General features: G+C 40.4%; 1 protein-coding gene across 3 annotated transcripts in view; it reads right to left on the bottom strand.

Annotated features, from left to right (window-relative positions):
• The window catches only part of MICALL2 (MICAL like 2), a 976695-nt gene that overhangs the window by 384239 nt on the left and 572100 nt on the right, over window positions 1-20356 (bottom strand). The window lies entirely within an intron of this gene.

Below are 20356 nucleotides of genomic sequence, written 5' to 3'. Positions count from 1 at the left end.
ACCACATTCAACCTTAATTTGAATCAAAGGATGTGAAATAAGAAATTTACCCAAGAACATTTGACATGTGTGATGCCTGTGCCCTGGCCAAGCAATCAATGAGTCTAAATCCTCACCACTAACACCAGAGATGACATCTCATATATGAGGAAAGGATAACAAATACACACAGTAAAGTGCAATTTCCCTTAAGAGCACACAGAGATTACAGTCAGTCCGGGGCTGGTCACTCCCTTGCTCTCCAGGACCCCAATAAGACTCCCCACTGGCACAGCTATAGGGTCCAGATCTCAGCCTAGCTGAACAAGCTAAAATCTCCAGCACCCTCTCTAACCAACCAGTGCTTTATGTCACTGCCCAAGTAGCTGACACACACACACTTTGAGACAAGTTTATACAACCACACAGACACTCCTGGGGAAGGCTGGCACAGGTTCTCCAGCTGTGCCCCCTTTTCCAAACTATACGGTAGTACCCTGCCACCACCCAGCTAATAATTATCAGCTACTCAAAGGCCCTTAAAAGGGTGTCCAATTTTTACTGTGTAATATTATTATCCAATTGGTAAGTGTGACTAAACAGACAAAGCTTATTTGGAGTGACTTGGACAGTAAACTCTATAAATATGCAATGTACACTAGAGCTTAAATGATCTCTACACAAAACAGCCACAGTTAAAAGGTTTTAAAATATTTAATAATAAATAATTAAAACCACAAGACAATACTTTCTACTACACAGACAGTGCTAGTCAAGAGTTCAGAGATCACACAGAAATACTTAAAATAAATCAGTAGTACAGTTTTGACATTACAGAAAAACACTTAGTCTAATCTTTCTAGTTCCTAGCTATTTATAAAAGAAAGCATAAGTCTAATTTAACTTAAATGTGCGCAAGACAGTGCTGTGAGTTGAATGATCTAGACAAAAATGCTTAATGCCTTCTAATTCTCTCTGTTGAAATTGAAATTGCAGTTCTGATAAACATTACATCATCTTTCACTTTCCTGGTGTTCCCAGGCCAAAAGAAACTGCATTATTTTGTTATCTTGCAGCTGCAGGAAACTACACCAATAAAAGACATTCCACATGTAAACTCTAACAATTATTCCTTAAGTTAAAACAATAGGCAGGAAGCCTTCATCTAGCCTGGCCGGAGCTGAATTGTAAACATCAAAGGCAGTCATGAAATAATTTGAACTTCAAAGGACAGAGAAATGCTTGACTTAGCTTTCTTTACAGCAGAGGGCAATGTTGTTACCTTGTTTTAAGTTCAAATTTCACAGCACATTCTTTCATTTAAGAAAATAAGTCTGTAGTTCAACATTCATATTTCTAAATGATAGAATTATGTATAAAATCCTATCTGGATAGGTTGGCAGCCTTCACACCCCTCCTCCCGGAGAACTCAAGCTAGTTTTTCAACTGACTCTTGAGCAACGCCACTTGAGAGGGTCAGGTCTATCGGAGTATACCTACCCCATTCCCTGTCTTGTGAGCCCATCTGCATTAGCATTGCTATCCCACTGCGGTGCTGCACTGTCCAATCAGATGCTTGCAACCCTAGGCTCCATCTTAACAACTTGGCACTTTGCTGGCTGACTCTGTTTAACCATGTTAGGGGGGTTGTGATTTGTCATAACTGTGAATTTCCTTCAATACAGATAAGGATGAAGTTTCTGCAAAGCCCACATTATGGCTAGACATTCCTTTTCTACAGCTGCATAGAGTTCCTCCCTGGGTTGGAGCCTATTACTGAGATAAACCACTGGGTGCTCTTCCCCCTCTGAAGAAATCTGGATAAATACAGCCCCCACCCCACGGTTTGAAGCATCCACCTGCACAACAAATTATTTGCTGTAATCTGGACTGGCTAACACAGGGGGTCCTCCCAAAGCTTCTTTAAGCTTCAGGAATGCCTGCTCACATGCTGGCGTCCACACTACCTTAATCTGGCCTGTTCTTCCTTGTCAGGTCTGTGAGGGGAGCAGCCATGGTACTATAACTGGAGACGAACTTTCTGTAGTACCCTGCTGTCCCTAAAAATGCCCTCACCTGCTTTTTAGTAACAGGTGCAGGCCATGCCTGAATGGCTTCCAGTTTGGCAGGTTCTGGCCTTATCTTACCACTCCATGTCCCAGGGTAGGAGACCTCTGCCATTCCCACCTGACATTTGCTCAGTTTAATGGTCAACCCTGCCCTCTGTAGTCAGGCCAGCACCTCCCTGACATGCTGAAGGTGCTCTGGTCAGGAATGGCTGTAGATGGCAATATCATCTAGGTAAGCAAGGGAAAACCCTCATGCTCTTGCTCGGTTACAATCCACCAGCCTCTGGAAAGTTGCTGGGGCATTCTTCATCCCAAAGGGCATCTTTGTGAACTCATACAAGCCAAAAGGAGTCACAAAGGCTGCTACGAGCTTCACAGCAAGAAAGACTGATGTAATGGCTTCAGCTGCCTTGCTTTATAGCACTGACAACCTGACATCAGTCTACAGGTGAAAGCAGCTGATGCAGAAAAACATTGACTCTGGTATTCTGGCAGGCCGAGGGCAAACACAGCAGGGATAACCCACAGGTGACTGCAACAGTGAAACACGAAGAACATCTGCATAATACTATAATAACAATAACCACATAGCTAGAGGTTCGAATACGAGTCCTGGCAAATGTGTGTGTGTGTGTGTGTGTGTGTGTGTGTGTGTGTGTGTGTGTGTGTGTGTGTGTGCGTGTGCGTGTGCGTGTGTGTGTGTGTGTGTGTGCATTATTGTGTGCAAGTGTGTATATGTGTAGGCTACAGTATTTTGTGGCCTCTCTTACCCAATACATCACCAATTGTTATAATTTTCAAGGCCTGGTAATATCCCTCGCTTAGAAGTACCTTTAGAGAAGTGTCACCCCATAACCACCGTGGCGCATGCGATAAATGCGTAACAATGTAGTTAACAATAAATGGATAAGTAGGGGTTCTAATCTCAGTCCTTGCAAATGTGTGTGAGAGAAGAGTATCTAGTGTGTGTGTGTTTGTGTGCAAACAACATCCACTGGATGTGCATGGATTCATATTTTATGCCATGGTACACACAGTACACATTCCTCCTAAGTCTACTGCATGAGGACTGCTATTCACATCAACCGCAGTGGTATCTGTAGACACTCTTCAGTCCTATAAGCTCTGTGCAACAGTATGAAATACTATGGTACAAATAACAAGACTGGTCTGCTAATATCAGTACTGGCAAGTGTGTGTGTGTGTGTGTGTGTGTGTGTGTGTGTGTGTGTGTGTGTGTGTGTGTGTGTGTGTGTGCTCATGCGCATTGGTGTGTACAGCAGTGGTTGTGAGTGCGTAGACTTGTATGCAACACTATTATGAGTACTCTCAGACCCAGTACAGCCACCACTGCCATACCCCATAAGGCCATGTCATGTTATTCACCTTACAGGTACCTTGTAACACTCACCACACTAGTAGTCCCGTGCCACCTGCAATAACCGCATAATAGCGTGGTACCACAACTTGATGGGTAGGGGTTCCAAACACAACACTGGCAACTATGATTGTGTGTGTGTGTGTGTGTGTGTGTGTGTGTGTGTGTGTGTGTGTGTGTGTGTGAGAACAGTATTCTCTGTGTGTTTGGTCGACACAATATCCTCTGGGGTTGAGGGCGTTAGCAATCTAAGGTGTGTTCCACCCACCACACTTACCACTGTCCAGTATACTAGAGCTGATGTCAACCACCACAGACTGAGATACAACCCCTCAGCCCTATAAGCTGTGAGGCACATGCAAGAACTGTTACACAGACCTGAGAAATGTGTGCAGATACAGCTGTACCCTGACAATGATGTGGTCGATGTGTTACTATGCTGCCATACCCCTTGGTGATGTCTGCAGGGCCACATCCTGCTGACACACAGACACCTGGAACACAAACAGAATATAGTATGTGAGAACACATTCGCTTAGTGTTACTAACACCAATAATGCATCATGGCTGAAAAGGTACACACAAAATCTGATGAGTACCCATTACAAATGCCAGATGACAGCACCTTACACAACTTTAAATAGCTACACACTACTACAGTAACCCTGTGCATCAGACCCACATAAGCATGTCCTTACATCAATGGTATGGATGGCATGGATGTGGCACAGGTATCATATGCACAGGGCATTGTGTAGGTTTGCCAGAAGCCTAGTCTGGGCCACACGGTGTTCATCATATGTGTGTGTGTGTGTGTGTGTGTGTGTGTGTGTGTGTGTGTGTGTGTGTGTGTGTGTGTGTGTCTGTGTGTGTTTGGGGGGTGTTCATTAAATGGGCAGTGCAGGGGTGGTGGTTGTGTGTGTGTGTGTAAGTGTGTGTGTGTAAGTGACTTTTCTGATGGTGATGTGTGTGCATGTTCGCATGCACACAGTCATGCCATGTGGGCACCCTACACAGGGCTATTTTGGATAGCTGTAGGCCGTACATGGCAGAGTGTACAGTTCACAGTCTCTGGCCACAGACACGAGAACTGGACCTGCCCAGGGCATCACCGGCACCACCAGGGCAGAGTCCAGATGCAGTACTACTCTCCTCTGGTGACTGCAGCCTGTTGGATCCGTGTCCCTGTTGGGACCAACCAGGATCACATGCCCATGTCCGCTGCTTCATGGGTTGCACAGCACACTCCCCTCAGTAGTGCTGGTGGTACTGACAACATGGGAATGTGATGGTGCACGGCCATGTAGACTCTCAGCTGATCGTGGAGCTGCCCTACAGCCCAAATACAGATATTCCACGGTCAAGGAGTGCCAAGGTCCCACTCCACCATCTATCCATGACCCCAGTATGCTCAGAGATGGCTGCAGTGAGTTAAAATTGTCACGAACACCAGGGATGTGCTCATCAACAACAGTATACTCTGAAAACAAGCTACAAATCAACAAAAGGAAACAAATAAATAGAAAGGCAAAGCCTGCACTGCCAGTAGCCTACATTCTGAAGAAGCTCTGAACAACCAGAGGTTCAGGTGGGAAGAGACATGAAAAAGTCAGTGCAACACCACCTCATATATACTTCATAAATATTTCTGTGAACTCTCAGTGCAAATCAACTACACTCCTTTTTCTGTATACACTTCCGTCTGACAGTCTTCATTTTTACAACTGCCAGTTTAAGTCTCCCAAAAAAGTTATAATCTTAGACTTCGCTGACTAGGGCACATGATTTTGCATACTATTTTTATGTCAGGTAGGTAAACAACTCTACAGTTAAAACACCACATTGATTTGCTCTTAAATTTTAAACAGGCTGGACTACCGATGTGGCATTTTATTTCATAAAGATATATATATATATATATATATATATATATATATATATATATATATATATATAAATACACATATTTATTGTTCTGTGTGTATGTGTTTGTGTGCATACAGATAGGCAGACAGGCAGACATCTAATCACGTTTCTCTGTTACAGTATACAATGTTTAATGAATATGATGTTTATCAGCCAGAGTGTATACTTTTTATCACCAACATAACCTTTAAATCAAGCCTTTACTGTTACGTTAGGTATATCATAACCACTCACAGTTTCCATAACCAATGAATAGCCACATATGCATAAGTTTTAGATAACATAAAAATTGTACACACAAAGCCTCATATAAAGTAAATACCGTAGAATGAAATACAAAATGAGAACAAAAGTGTTAAATTAAATAAAAGAAAATCACAAACACTACCAGTCAATTGAAAAATGGCATTATAGACAAAAATGGACTTAGTTGAAAATATCTAAACTAAATAAAATAAAACTAACTAAAAGGTAACTAAACTATAAAAGAACAGTAAACTCTCAGTTAACTGGCACCCATGGGGATTGGTAGATGCCGGATAACTGTAGTTTCTGGTTGCTTGAGAGTTATTATTAAAAATAGACCCGACTATTTGATTTTAATATTGAAATGCAGTAATTAAAAGCCTGGCTGGAATAATAATATTTTTACAGTAGAAAGCATTTGCTGCGTAACAGTTTTCAATGGCAGACTGAGTGGATTGGAATTGAATTAAGTGAATTGAGAAAGAGAGTGCGTGAATGCATGTACGAATCTAGACGCGACCGTGTGTGAGAGAATGGACAGATGTATGAAAGATGAAGAGTGTGTGTGTGTGACAGATTGGAGATAGAAACAGTGTGTGAATGCAAATATGAAAGTAGAAGCGACTGTGTGTGTGTGAAAAAGTGAAACAGGTACCCAAGTAGGCTTATCCAGTTAACAAATGTATACAATGAAGAAAAAAAAACAACTCTTTTTTGCAACATGCCAGAGTATTTTCATTGCTAGTACTTCTATTCTTCTAATTTACAAAAAAAAAACAGAGATGCAAGGAGAATAGCTGCCCCCAGTGTGACACTAGCAAGCAGCCTTCACTACTTTACTTTACCGCAAAATCACAACAATCTCTTAAAATTTGAGCATGTAGTAAGCGTTAACATCAGTTTAAAACTTCAAAAGGTAATACTTGTTTTAAAACATAAAAATAAAACTCAGGTAGACTTAGTCATCAAAAAAGTTTTATTCACTCATGATAAGTGCTTTCATCCACAAACTGTACTTCATCAGATCATCTTTTGAAAATGCAATTTTATATATGGAAAATAGATACTTGCACACAACAGCAATGTCTTAAATTAAGATAAAAAATATACATATTAGTGAGGTAAAAGCATGGGGGTGATTCATAACAGGCTAAGCCACATGCAATATTCAACAACAAATTATAATACAATATTATACAGGCAAACACAAAGCCTTCTACAGCTATGTCCAAAACCTCAAAGGCAGCCCACATCAATGTGCCAAACTGGTGGTCAAAGGTGTCACCCTTCATTGACCAAAGCAATAAAGCAAATTTGCAAGCTGACAAATTCAGCCTAAACTTTAACCCCCCCTTCCCCCTTGTCTCTCCCCATGAAATGCCTACTAGCATAACCCCCTCAACTAAAATGGAGTAGATCCTGGTGGTGTAAGACCAAACACGCAACCTCAATGGTCCCTGACAATATTCCGGGGTGCCGCCTAAATAGCCAGAAACATGACCTATCAGGATCACTTGAGTCACTTTTCAACTATAGCCTCAAAAAGGCTTTGTACCATGAGAACGGATGACTGAAATATTGTTCCCACTTCACAAGGGTAAACCATCAACTGACCTCAGAAACTACAGACCTATTAGACTACTCTGATAGGAAGGACATGAAACAAATAATCATGGAAATGATCAACAAAGACATAGGTGACTTCCAAGATGGTTGCACACTGAGTAACAGTTTAATTCTAGCTCTCCCAGTGTGAAAACAGATACTCAGCAGAGAAGGCCAGTAGACTTGTGTTTATGGATAAATTTAGGTAACTGGCTTGTAAGGGTACTGCCTGGAAGCCAGGAAAAAAGAAACGCACAGGACCTAGAAAAAATCAGCTACAAAAAGTGAAGAAGAAACACTGACTGAGGAATGTTCTGCAGCTGCTCAGCAAAAAGCAATGCAACCTCCAGACATGAATTCCAGTAACCTACAGGAAGATATAAGACAACTGCATGCAGACCTGGTTAAAATAAAGGAAACTCTGAAGGAATACATGAACACAAACAACAAAATGATGAAAAAAATAGAAGAAGCTTTAAACAAATATTCAGATGAGGTGATAAAGCTGCAAAAATTAGAGGTCAAGCTGAAGAAAAGGCTGGCTGTTCTGAAACTACTCAGGAAGATATGTTTCAAAAATAATGGAATTAGAGGACAAAACACATAGGGAAAACCTGAGATTTTCAGCTATACCAGAGAAGCTGGAAGGAACAGACTGCATTAAATTTTTGAAAGCACACATAAGCAACTGGACTGGTACTCCACAGAAGGAGTTGTTAGTTGAAAAGCACATCATGTGTATGCTCCAAACCTGGCTGCGAGAAAGCAACCTAGACCTTTAATAGTAAATATGCAATCCTACCAGCAGAAACAACTGATTCTGACAAAACTGTGGCAGAAGGACAAAGTAATAAAGTGTGAAGAATGATTACTCATTGTACACCAGGCAGAACAGAAGCAAATGTATTCTACTATTCAAGGAATGTAAAGGAGCAGGTGTAAGATTCAAACTGCTGTACCTAGCTGTCTTCAAAGTATTCTTCCCTGGGGGACAAAATCATTTTTTGATGAACTACATGCTAAGGAGGAAATACAAAAGTTTGTCCAACAAAAAGTAAGCTGTGAAATAGAAACTGATGCTGCTGCTTGCTCTTCTGATAATAAAGACCATGGAGAGACTGCACCTGTGAATTTTTTTCAATGTTTCAATGGAAAATATTGGACTGAAGGAAGGGAGTGAGCATGAGAGGTGACTAGATGAACTGAGAGTACATTGGAAATGAAGCAGCAACAGGATTTGGGAGATGGAGATGAACAGTAATAAAACCAGTAACAATGTATGATTACAATGCAATAATTATGTGTGTGAAATACGACAATAAAATCTGAAAATATTGGACTATTTTCAGAATCTGATGGACTTGTGGGGGAGTATAAAGCATATGCCCTACTTCATTTCACTAATATTCAACAAATGCTTTGGGGAGGGGAAGATGAGGGAGAAAGTTAACTGAAAGTAAACAATTTTTTTTTCTTATTAGTATTATTTTTGTGGTGCATGGTTTTCTATGCATGCTATAAAGTAAAATTTTCTCAGTTACTTTTAAGTGCAATGTGGATTGCAACGGGTGCTGCTGTTCTTTTTTCTCTTCTTTCTCCCTTCTCTCTTTCTTTTCAGTTTTAAGAAATATAGGCAATGGAAGGAAAAAAGCAAAACAAAAGAAAAATGAATATGCTTTTTCTCATTCTTGCATAGGGAAATGATGGAATTAAGGACATTGTATTGATTTAGTAACATGTTTTAAGAGTAAGCAAGTAAATGAAAAAGAACACTGAATATTATGAGGCTTTTTTTCTACCAAATATATGTATTCTTAGTAGCAATTCTGCAGCTGGTCTTCATGTTTCCATGGAAACAATATGATAAAGACAAACTACCTGTCTAGTTCTCATATCTCTATGGAGGAAATATGATAAAGAGAAACTAGCTACAGCTTGGTGGAGTGTGGCTGGCTGAAGAAAAAAAAACAATAAGAGAAATTGGCTAGAAGATAATTTCTCTAAAAGCATTCAGGGTATTTTTCTGCTGAGAGAGCTATAAAGGAAAGACAAAACCAATTGGCACTTAGTAGAAGCACAGGCTGCACAATGTGTCTCAGCATGTTTAACCTCTCTTTTAGGTTAACTCAAGTCTTTGAATGGGGCTGTCAGTTTGGTTAGGAGGGTAAAACTTCAGTATTTGAAGATGTAATATTTGTGTGTGTTAGTATTAAGCTAATAGGTTTAAGGGGGTATTGAGTGTGTGTGTGTGTGTGTGTGTGTGTGTGTGCGTGTGTGTGTGTGTGTGCGTGTGTGTGTGCGTGTGTGTGTGCGTGTGTGTGTGTGTGTGTGTGTGTGTGTGTGTGTGTGTGTGTGTGTGTGTGTGTGTGTGTGTGTGCATGTGTGTCTTTTTTTGTCTGAGGGCTTTCAATAAAACAAAAAAGTCTTATGACATGTGACAGACTCAACTGGATATGACAAGAAACAACTGTATAAAAGTTCAACCTGTCAAGTAGTGCATGCACGTTAACACAAAACAAAAAGTAAATAAATAGTTCCCAGAAGACACGAAGTGCAAATAAAATTAATCAGAAATAAAAAAGATAAAAAGCACTTCAACACAGTAGAAAAAGGCAACTAATTTAATCACAACAGGTTAACAACAACAGGTTAGCGCTTTCACAGTCACTTAGAAAGTTTTGTTTCTCATCTTTGATTTGTTGATTTCTTGAGTCATTAATGAGGATTTGTTTAAATATTTTAGTGTATATAATTCAAATATCCCCTTAATATATGGTTTGCCTAAACTACACAAAAGTCTGGTGGATCCACCTATGCTTCCGATTGTGTCCGGGAGAGGCTGGGTCACTGAGCCTTTTTCTATTTTTGTAGAGAATATGCTATGACCTATTGTTGATCAACAACCTATTATTTTAAGGGACACAAAAAAAATTCTAGAAGAACTGTATAGAGGGACTGCTGGATTGGACAGCACTAGAGAGCTATTACTTGTTACCTTGGACATAGGCTCATTGTTTACGGTCATCCCCAATGAGTGGGGTATTGAGAATATCAGGACTATGTTAATGGTATGAAATGTTACTCGAATGATAAGGTTTCTCTTATTTATGAGTTATTTGGTATCATCCTTGATAACAATGTGTTTATGTTTGGTAATGACTATTACTTGCAGAAAGTTGGCGTGGCTATGGGTACGTCTTGTGCCAATAGCTACGCCAACTTAGCTATAGCTCAATCTGAGTCTGAAATAGGGAACTTAGCTCATCCTAGGGTGCTTTGGTATAGACATTTCAACAATGTTTTTTTTTGTTTTTTGTTTTTTTTTTATAGGAAGGTGATGGAACTAGTCTAGCTGAATTTATAGAGTGGTTGCATTCTACAACTTCGTTTTTGAGATTTACCTATGAATATTCAGTGGAAAGATAAACTTTTTAGATGTTTATATTAATAGAAAAGACATAGGTGGCTTTAAAACATCTTTATATAGGAAAAAGATTACAAATAATACTTTACTACATAAAGATAGCATGCATCCACGGCATGTGTCCAGGAATGTGCTTAAAGGTAAATTCCTTAGGATGATAAGAATACATAGTGATGAACGTGATTTGTTACAGGCTTTTAATACTTTGAAAATAGACTTACTCAGCAGGGGGTATTCTGAGAGAGAAGTCAATAACTGCATAGACCAAGTTATGAAAGAAAGGCACAGCATAGGTAAACCTTATTTTTCAGAAAAATCGTACTCAGATGTAGTTGAGTCATCGGATAGTAACAATATGAATATGAGGTTTTTGTTAACCTATGCAAATGATGTCAATATATTCTGTGATGTTATTAGGAAACATTGGAATATTCTATACTCAGATAATAAGCTGAGAGAACGTATTTCTCAGACTCCACTGTTTTCTTTATGAATAACAACTTTGTTACAGTAAAGATGACGTAGTACTAGAAAATCACAACATAAGGGTACATATCCATGTAGACATTGCCGTGTTTGTAAATATCTATATAGTGCCCCCCAGTTTAGACATCCTTTTCAGGACTGCTTTGTGGAGTTTCCATTTTATGCTGATTGCACCAGTCGGAATTTAGTTTATTACTGTTTCTGTACAGATTATGCCTTCTATGTTGGTAAGATCAACAGGTCCCTTAGAGAACATGTGTTAGAGCATCGTAGGGATATTAGTAATAGGAATACTAATGCATTAGCTAAACATGTAGAATGTAGTAGCATAAGTCATGAATTTAAGTTTTTTGTATTGGAACTAATAAATGAAGGCAACAGAGGTAGTGATATTTGTAATAAGACTGAAGCCATTGAGCAAAAATGGATTATCCTTTTTAAAGCTGATACATATCCAGGTATTAATGATGAGGTTTCTTTGAAACCATTTTTACATAAGAGATGCTTGAAACACTAACTTACTGATACATAGTTTTTATATGTTTCTTTTATATATATATATATATATATATATATATATATATATATATATATATATATACACACATATATACATACTTTTTATATATGTTGCTTTAAATTTAATAAGATAATTAATTAATATGGCATTCTCACTGGTGCATAGCTTTTTTAAATATTGACTGTTTTATGAAATGTTTGCCTGATGAAGCGGTTGTTTGAGTGACTGTGAAAGCACTAACCTGTTGCTATTAACCTGTTGTGATTAAATTAGCTGCCTTTTTCTGCTGTGTCGAAGTGCTTTTTATCTTTTTTATTTCTGATTCACATTAACACAAAAGTTGGAAATAGACAATTAACAAAAAAGTGTTATACATAAAAGGTGGGAATAATTACTTTTTAATGCAATGGTGCTTTCTGTCATGTCTTTAAATGTCAACGGTTTTCACAGATAAATACAAAAAAGAAACAGCAGTGAACTATATTATATAATGCTGCTTAGGTTATATGATATATAGCAATATATGTTTGTTAATGTTAATTTCTTAATACAGTTTGATTACTTTTGTATAAATGCAAATTTGCAAAGTTATAATTCAATAAAGGTGGTTAAAAAAAAAGCAAAGACATAGGCAACCTTTGGACACTGGACACTACCCAGTTTGGCTTTGTCAAGGGAAGGTCATGCCTACTAAACTTGGTGGACTTCTTTAAGAAGGGACAAATGCAATGGATGAGGGGAAACCACCTACCAGGACCCAGCTAAGGCCTTCAGTACAATACCCCACTTGAGTATAGTTGACAAACTCACCTAACTAGGTATAAATTAAAGTTATGTATTTACCATAACTGTGCATCTGTGTTGTCCATTTTCATTCTTCCTCAATGAATGGGTTTGGATCTGATTTTCAAATCTGACTTAGCCACATTTCTCCAGGTTCTGGGATCCCACTCTCGAATTTCCCCTTTACCCATGATGCCCCTGACCATTGCATTAACTCAGATTTAGTTTGCTGCTAGTATAAAACTTTTCAAATATAAAAAATAATAATACTATAGAAAGGAGAAAAGTTAAGAGAACAGGGGCTCAAACAGAAACTGAGATTTCTAACAACAAATTTCCATCAGATCTCTCCCAAGGATATGGACAGTGAGAAGTTGGGGAAAAAAGAAAATGGACAATACAGATGCATAGTTATGGCGAGTACATAGGTTCATAGATTAGTACTAGGCTAACTGCCCTTGCGAGCCATTTTAAGCCTAGCCAATTATCCCTTGTGAGACTCCAACCCTGCACCTTGTGTTTGTAAGGCAAACACCTTAACCATTAGGCCACCCTCCCAACATAATTTTCATATCTAAATAACAAAACACACTGTTCGGACCACTGCCAAATGAGAAACCACAGATGCAGGTGAAACTTTAATCACAGAACATCAAGACTAAGCGCTTTCATTCTGTCAAATGTTCAAATTTTAGGAAATTTATATTTTTTATTATTGATAGAGTGTTTACTGGTGAGGGGGGTGATGTCAGCAATAAGGCTGCCTGTCTTGAAGCTGAATGGCAGTTTAGGCTAAATGCAATGAGGCAACCAGGGCTGAATGATTATATTTCGCTGAAGCCAGTTTTAAAACAAAAATCTTACATTATTTAAATGTGGTCAGAGGTTTTATAATGCTTGTTTTCAAAGTTCATGTCATGTTTTGTTTTTAACGAAGTTTAGGTTAAATTTACAACTAATGGACTCGTTGGTTAGGTATCAGTTAATTGCAATTATGTATTTATTAATCAATGTGCTCATTGGATAAGGTACACTATTTAATGGTTATTGGTGTTTGTTTATGCTGACTCTGATGATGCCATTATTCAGTGGTGAAAGCGCTTAGTCTTGATGTTCTGTGATTAAAGTTTCACCTGCACCTGTGGTTTCTCATTTGGCAGTGGTCCGAACAGTGTGTTTTGTTATTTTGTGCTGCCCCTTTGGTTGGGGTTTGTTATTTCTTTGGCTTTTATAATTTTCATATCTGATGTTGTCATTCTCATTCATTCCTCAAAGAATGGGACAGTGTCCCCAGCTATAGTAATCTTGGGTGGCCCTCATATAAGGATGTTCTGAAGAACCGCCGAACCAAATGCAGCTCTGTTTCTGGAGATGATATCCAACTTGTAATGTATAATAAAGGTATGAGTATTAGACCATGTGGTAGCTGCACAATACAGCAACAGCAGAGGCTCTGGACCAAAAAGCAGCGGACATAGCCATTGACCTAGTTAACTGTGCTTCTGATTGTCTTGGTAAGGTTAAGTCTCTAGAAGAGTAAACATAAGAAATGCAATCTGTTATCCATTTGGCTACTGTAGTTTTTGAGACAGGTGATCCTAGTTTCTTACTGGAAAAGGAAACGGTCCATTTTTTTTTAATTCCTTAGTCCTGTGAAGATGAAAATGAAGTTGTCTATGCACATCTAAAAGATGGAGCATGTATTCTCCTTTACTGTCAAATTTAGAAAAAACAGGCAAGCTAATCACTTGATTAATGTTTGCTTCAGAGGCAACTGTAGGTAAAATGGAAGGGTTAGTACATAAGGAAACCCTAGCTTTTTGGAAAATCAAATAAGATGGTTTTGAAAAGAGTGCTTGGAGTTCAGTGAGTCACCTCGCTGAAGTTATAGCCACAAGAAAGACTGTTTTCCAAGAAAGAAACCGGAGATCTGCTTCAGCAGAGGCTTAAATGGTGGTTGTACTAAACTCTGTAAAACAACAGTAAGATCCCAAGGTAGACTGGGATCCTTAAATTGGAGATCTAAGTAAAAAGGTACCTTTAAGAAATGCTTTACATAACTTGGATGAGGCTAAATGGGAAGCATCATATCCAATGTGGTCGTCAGAGATGGCTGCCAGATGAACTTTGATGGAGGAGAAACTCACATCATTTTGAAAAATACAGCAGCAAGTAGAGTGGTGAAAGGATCCAAGTCTCTCAAGGAAACCTTTTCCATTTACTTTTATAATTTTTTCCTGTAGAGAGCTTCTGGGATGAAAACAATTTGGTGAACAAGCGAGAAAAGCCTGGAATGTCTAGCATTTATTGGAATTGGAAAACCATGCGTTCAACTTGAGGCCTGCAATGTCCACACGAATCATCCCTGATGGATGTGAGAGGAGGTCTGGAATGGGGTCCAGTGGCCAAGGAGGACATAGTAGATGAGACCATGGGATGGGGAAAGTGCAGTTGTGTACCTACCATAAATGTAGATGTTTGAGTGTATTCACTGTTGCAGTCATTACTCTTGGTTTATCCTGCTGGCAGGCTGCCCTCAGTCGGCCAGAATTCCAAAGTCTAGGTCCGGCGTCAGTTGCTGTTGCCTCTTCCCTGACGTCAGTGCGCCAGGGGTATAAAAGATGCAGCCGACGCCATTTTCTTCAGTTTTTCTTTCCCCATGATGTCAGGTGCCCCAAATAGGTAGGCTGAAAAATATACTAATAAGAAATGCATGCACAAAAATGACATTTCCTTCATCTACAAGCAAATACACCAAAAAGGTTGTATAGGATAGAGAAGTGCACATAAGTCCCAGCAAAGAGAAGGGGGATGGAGGGTGGGTAACCTGGACTGCAACAGTGAATACACTCAAACATCTACATTTATGGTAGGTAGACAACTGTACTATGTTCATCGTGTTTCACTGTTGCAGTCATTACTCTTGGGTAGAATCCCAAAGCTGAGGATGGGTGGCTGGGCTAAATAGGATTAGGAGAGGCTATGAGGTCCTGTAGAACTGCAGTGGCGAAGCCTGCTCTGGACTTAGAGTAGAGAGGCAAGTAGTAGTGCTTTGTAAAGGTGTGCACTGAACTCCAAGTTGCAGCCTCTAAGATATCTTTGGTTGGTACTCCTCTGAGGAAGGCTGCTGAAGTGGCTGCTGCTCTGGTGAAATGAGGCCTAATGCCATTAGGCACTGATTTGCCACGTTGGAAATAGCAGAAACGGATGCAATGGCCTATCCATTTAGAAATAGTCTGTTTTGAGATAGCCTTTCCTTGTGATCCTGCAGCATATGACACTAAAAGTTGCTCAGTCTTTCTGAAAGCTTTAGTTCTGTCCAAGTAGAAGCGCAACTGCCTGTGTATGGCCAAAGAATGCAGAATTTTCTCACTCTTGTTCTGTGGATTTGGGAAAAAGGTAGGCAAGTGAATGGTTTGGTTGAGGGCCACACTGGACACCACCTTAGGCATAAATGTAGGGGTTGTCCTCAGAGAAACCCTGTCTGGATGAAAAATGATGAAAGGTTCCACAGCCATGAGTGCTTGTAACTCAGAGACTCGCCTTGCAGAGGTTATTGCTAGGAGCAGAGCTGTTTTCCAGGATAAGAATTTTATATCTGCTGTTGATGCTGGCTCGAAAGAACGCAGTGTGAGTTTTTCCAAAACATAATTGAGGTCCCAGGCCGGAACTGGTGCTCTCCTTGGAGGCCTAATGTTTTTGGCCCCTCTGAGGTACTGCCTTATTAAAGGATGAGAAAAGATAGGTGGTTCCGTATTGTAATCTGCTGAAATGACAGAGGCATGAATCTTAATTGATGAGAAAGAAAGGCCTTTGTTCAACATCTCAGTTAGGTATTGTAAAATCTGAGGAATATTTGGTACAGACATGTCAATGCCTTGTCCCTGGTTCCAAGCACAGAATCTCTTCCATTTTTCTGCATATAATTTTCTGGTACTGGGCCTCCTGGCCTCCAAGATAACATCCATAACAGCTTTTGAAAGAGGAGTGTTTTGAATGACTACATTATCCGCCATGCTGCCAGATTTAAGGTCCTGAGTTGGCTTTGCAGGATCTGATTGTTTTGTTGGGTCAGCAAGTGAGAAGTTTGAGGCAATATCCATGCTGGACCTTGATCCAAGCTCTTTAGGATTGGGTACCAGTGCTGGAGTGGCCAGTCTGGTGCAATCAGTATCATTTTTGGCTTCTCCTGTCTGACCTTTAGGAGTACTCTGGGAAGGAGAGGCAGTGGGGGAAAAGCATATACTGCTAGATTTTTACAGCTGAATGATAGGGCATCCACTTTCCATGCTTGCTTGTGATACATCCTTGTGCTAAATCTCTGCAATTGACAGTTGTGAGGGGAGGCAAATAGAACTATGTCTGGGCATCCCCATTTCCTTATTATCATGCTGAAGACTTGTGGATCCAGTTTCCATTCGTTGGGATCCATGAGGTTTCTGCTTAGTTCGTCTGCCAGAGTATTTCTTTTTTCTGGCAGGAATTGAGCTTGCAGGTGAACTTGAAAAGCCAATGCTGTATCCCATAAGGTCATTGCTTGTCTGAAGAGGGGATAGGAATGTGTAAATCCCTGCTTGTTTATGTACCACATGACCGTAGTGTTGTCTGTCTTTATCAGTAACTGTCCTGGATGAAGCAGGTCCTTGAAAGCTGTCAGGGCATTTTGAACAGCTAGCATCTCTTTTTGATTGATGTGAAGATGCATCTGGTTTGCAGGCCATGTGCCCTGAATACATTTTCCTGCCATATGGGCCCCCCAGGTATAATCTTATGCATCCGTTGTCAGCGTCGGTCTGGCTGTGGGTAAACTAAATGGCAGACCCTTGTTGTGGTGACAGGCTTCTGCCCACCATCGAAATTCCTGTTGTAGGCAGGAAATGAGTGCAATTACTGTCTCCAGGCTGTGGCAATGCTGAGTCCAAACACTTTTCAGATACCATTGTAGTTCCCTCATATGCAGTCTGGCATATGGAATTAGTAGAATGCAGGATGCCATGAAACCCAAGGCCTGCAGGATTTTCCTTGCAAATAAGTGGGCTTTTGTTGCCAATTTCTTGAAGTAAGTAGTCAGTTGTTTTTGCTTGTCTGGCGTGAGATAAGCCATCTGGGCAGTTGTATTTAAGCTTGCACCCAGGAATATTATCTCTTGAGAGGGCACTAGTTTTGATTTCTTTTCATTTACTGTGTATCCTATGCCAATTAGTAATATTTTTACAAACGCCAGATGCTTTAGAAGAGTGTCTTTGTTCTCTGCTTGAATTAGGCAGTCATCCAAGTAGGGATATATTTGAATTCCTTTTTGTCTGCAAAATGCAATTACTGGTGCCAGGAATTTTGTGAAGACCCTGGGCGCAGTAGATAAGCCAAAGGGCAGTGCAGAGAATTGGTAATGCACTGAGCCAGCTATGAATCTGAGGTATCTTCTGCAAGATTGTGTGATTGGGACATGTAGGTATGCCTTTTTTAGGTCCAAAGTTACGAGCCAAGCCCTCTTGCCCAGCATGGGCAGTAGCTGCTGTTGAGTCAACATCTTGAATTTTGGAACTTCCAGAAACTTATTTAGTATAGACAGGTCCAGAACTGGTCTCCAGGTTTTGTCCTTCCTGGGTACTAGGAATAGTCTGGAGTAAAATCCTTGCCCCTGCTCTTGCTGTGGTACTTGTTGAATGGCCCTCATGTCCATGAGGGCTGTAATTTGCTTTTGTGCCTCTGCCATTGATTGTGTGGCAGGTCTGGCATGCCCTTTGACCTTGGTAGAGTGTGAAAATGGAACCTGTAGCCTTGGGACACTATGTTCAGGACCCATTTGTCTTGGGTAACCATTTGCCAATTTGATGAAAAAGTGCTAGTTTCCCCCTAAGGGGGCTGTCAAAAGAAAACTGCTTGGAACTGGTAGAGCAAAGTCATTGGGACTGTTTCCTGTAAGGTTGTGATTTGTCTTCTCTGCTTTTGGAGGTAGGATCACCCCATTGTTTAGGCCTATATGAGCCTTGGCGCTGAGATCTGCCTCTGGGATGCCTGTATTTGCCTCTTTGCGGTCTGTCTGAGACTGGAAAGGAACAATTATTAGAAGGCCAGTTCCTGCTAAACCTGGGTGGCTGTACCTGTAAGAAATCCTTGACTGTCTGCATGAATTTTGCTTTATCCTCCATTTTATCCTCCATTTTTTTTCAACAGCTCTTCTGCTTTAGTACCAAACAAAATATCATTCTGTAATGGTGCATCTAATAATTTTGCTTTAACATGATCAGGCAGATTCTGTTCCTTTAACCAAGCATGCCTTCTAATAACAGAACCTGTAACAGCGGCCCTGCAAGAGGCCTCCAGTGAATCATAACCACATTGCAAAGTATGCTTTCCCACTTGTTCAGTTGCATGCAATAAATCCTACAATTCCTTGTTCTCTGAACATTCAGTATTTGTCAACATTTTCTGCTTAAGTAGTGACATTAAATATTGCTGATATTTAAGCATATGAAACTGACAATTTAAAGCCCTTACAGCCAGGGTGGTAGAAGTGTAAACTGTTTTTCCCCATCTGTCTAGAGCCCTAGAATCCCTATCAGAGGGGACAGGGTTTTTTGCAGTGGAAGCTTTAACCCCCCTGGGACCCTGAGATATAGTTTCTGGGTCAATAGTGGGGTTTTTATATGTGAATTTATGAGAATCCAGGACCCTGTAGTATCTGTCTGGCTTAGCAAGTGCAGGGGGTAAAGAGTCAGGGGACAGACCAGACTCTGAAAATACATCTACAATGTCTAGAACAAGTGGAATAGCAAGGGGTCTGTGCTGAGGAAGAAGCAGAAAGTCTAGGAGCCTTTTCTTAGATTCAGAATAATCTTGGCTCTCCCAGTGTTTCCCCAAAAGAATAATCCTCCGGAGGAGAGGCTGAAGGAATGGATTCTTCAGCATCAGAATCCTCATATGCAAGCATGGAGTAATCCTGTTCAGAAGAGGAATCAGAGGAAATAGATACTTGATCAGAAGAATCATACTCTCTCTCTTGTCTAGGCCTCTTATCAGGAGGGGGATGGGAGCCCCTGATCAAAGTAATTAGGTCTTCGGCCATTTTGAGCATCTGTTTTTTAGGCATAGAAGTCTGAATAGGAGAATGCTGTACTTGTTTCTTTGTCTTTAGAGCTCCTTTAGTCTTTGTCTTTGAAGCTGAAGATGGCTTAATATATAGTTGTGTAGGTCTGAAGACACCCTCAGAAGCCGATGCCTGCTCAGCGGCTCCAGACCCATCAGAGGGAGTGATTTCCAAGTGTCCAATACCTTGAGTATCCAGAAGCCCAGTCGGCTCCACGTGGGAACCGGTAGCGGCCTATGGCTCTGAGGTAGCGGGCGCCAGGGGCTGCGAAAGCGCCTCACTGAGAACCGGCGACTGGCCTAGTAGAGGCTTTGTCGTCAGTTTTGGACCTCAGATGCCTATCCTTGTCCTTGTGTTTTTTGTAAACTCCGGTTATCGGCTGTTCCGATGGCATTATATAATTAAATCTTCGGCCAAAGTAATTAAATGCAAAATCGAACCAACGCTTGATAGTGCATTGGTTAAATCTAGCACAAAACCGACAACTAGCAACGTTGTGATCAGGGCCTAGGCAAGGAATACAGTAAGACTGAAAATCCTTATGAGGTATTTGCTTCCAACAAGAAATACAATTGTTAACTTTTTCTGACATCGGTCTGGAGCAAGAAAAAAGTTTCCCCAACAGGGTACTTTAATGAAGACTTTGTTTCTGAAATTCGGATTTGAAAATCTCAGGAGTCGGCCGACCGGCACTTGCGAACTGCTTTTGCTTCAGGCACCGCGTGGCATGAAAGACTGAAGAAAATGGCGCTGGCTGCATCTTTCATACCCCTGGCGCACTAACGTCAGGGAAGAGGTGACAGCAACCGACGCTAGACCTAGACTTTGGAATTCTGGCCAACTGAGGGTA

The sequence above is a fragment of the Protopterus annectens genome, chromosome 12.part0, assembly GCF_019279795.1.
Source record: "Protopterus annectens isolate FY-2018-M chromosome 12.part0, PAN1.0, whole genome shotgun sequence".
In the NCBI taxonomy this organism is placed as follows: domain Eukaryota; kingdom Metazoa; phylum Chordata; order Ceratodontiformes; family Protopteridae; genus Protopterus; species Protopterus annectens.
This window is presented reverse-complemented; position numbering and strand designations above follow the sequence as displayed.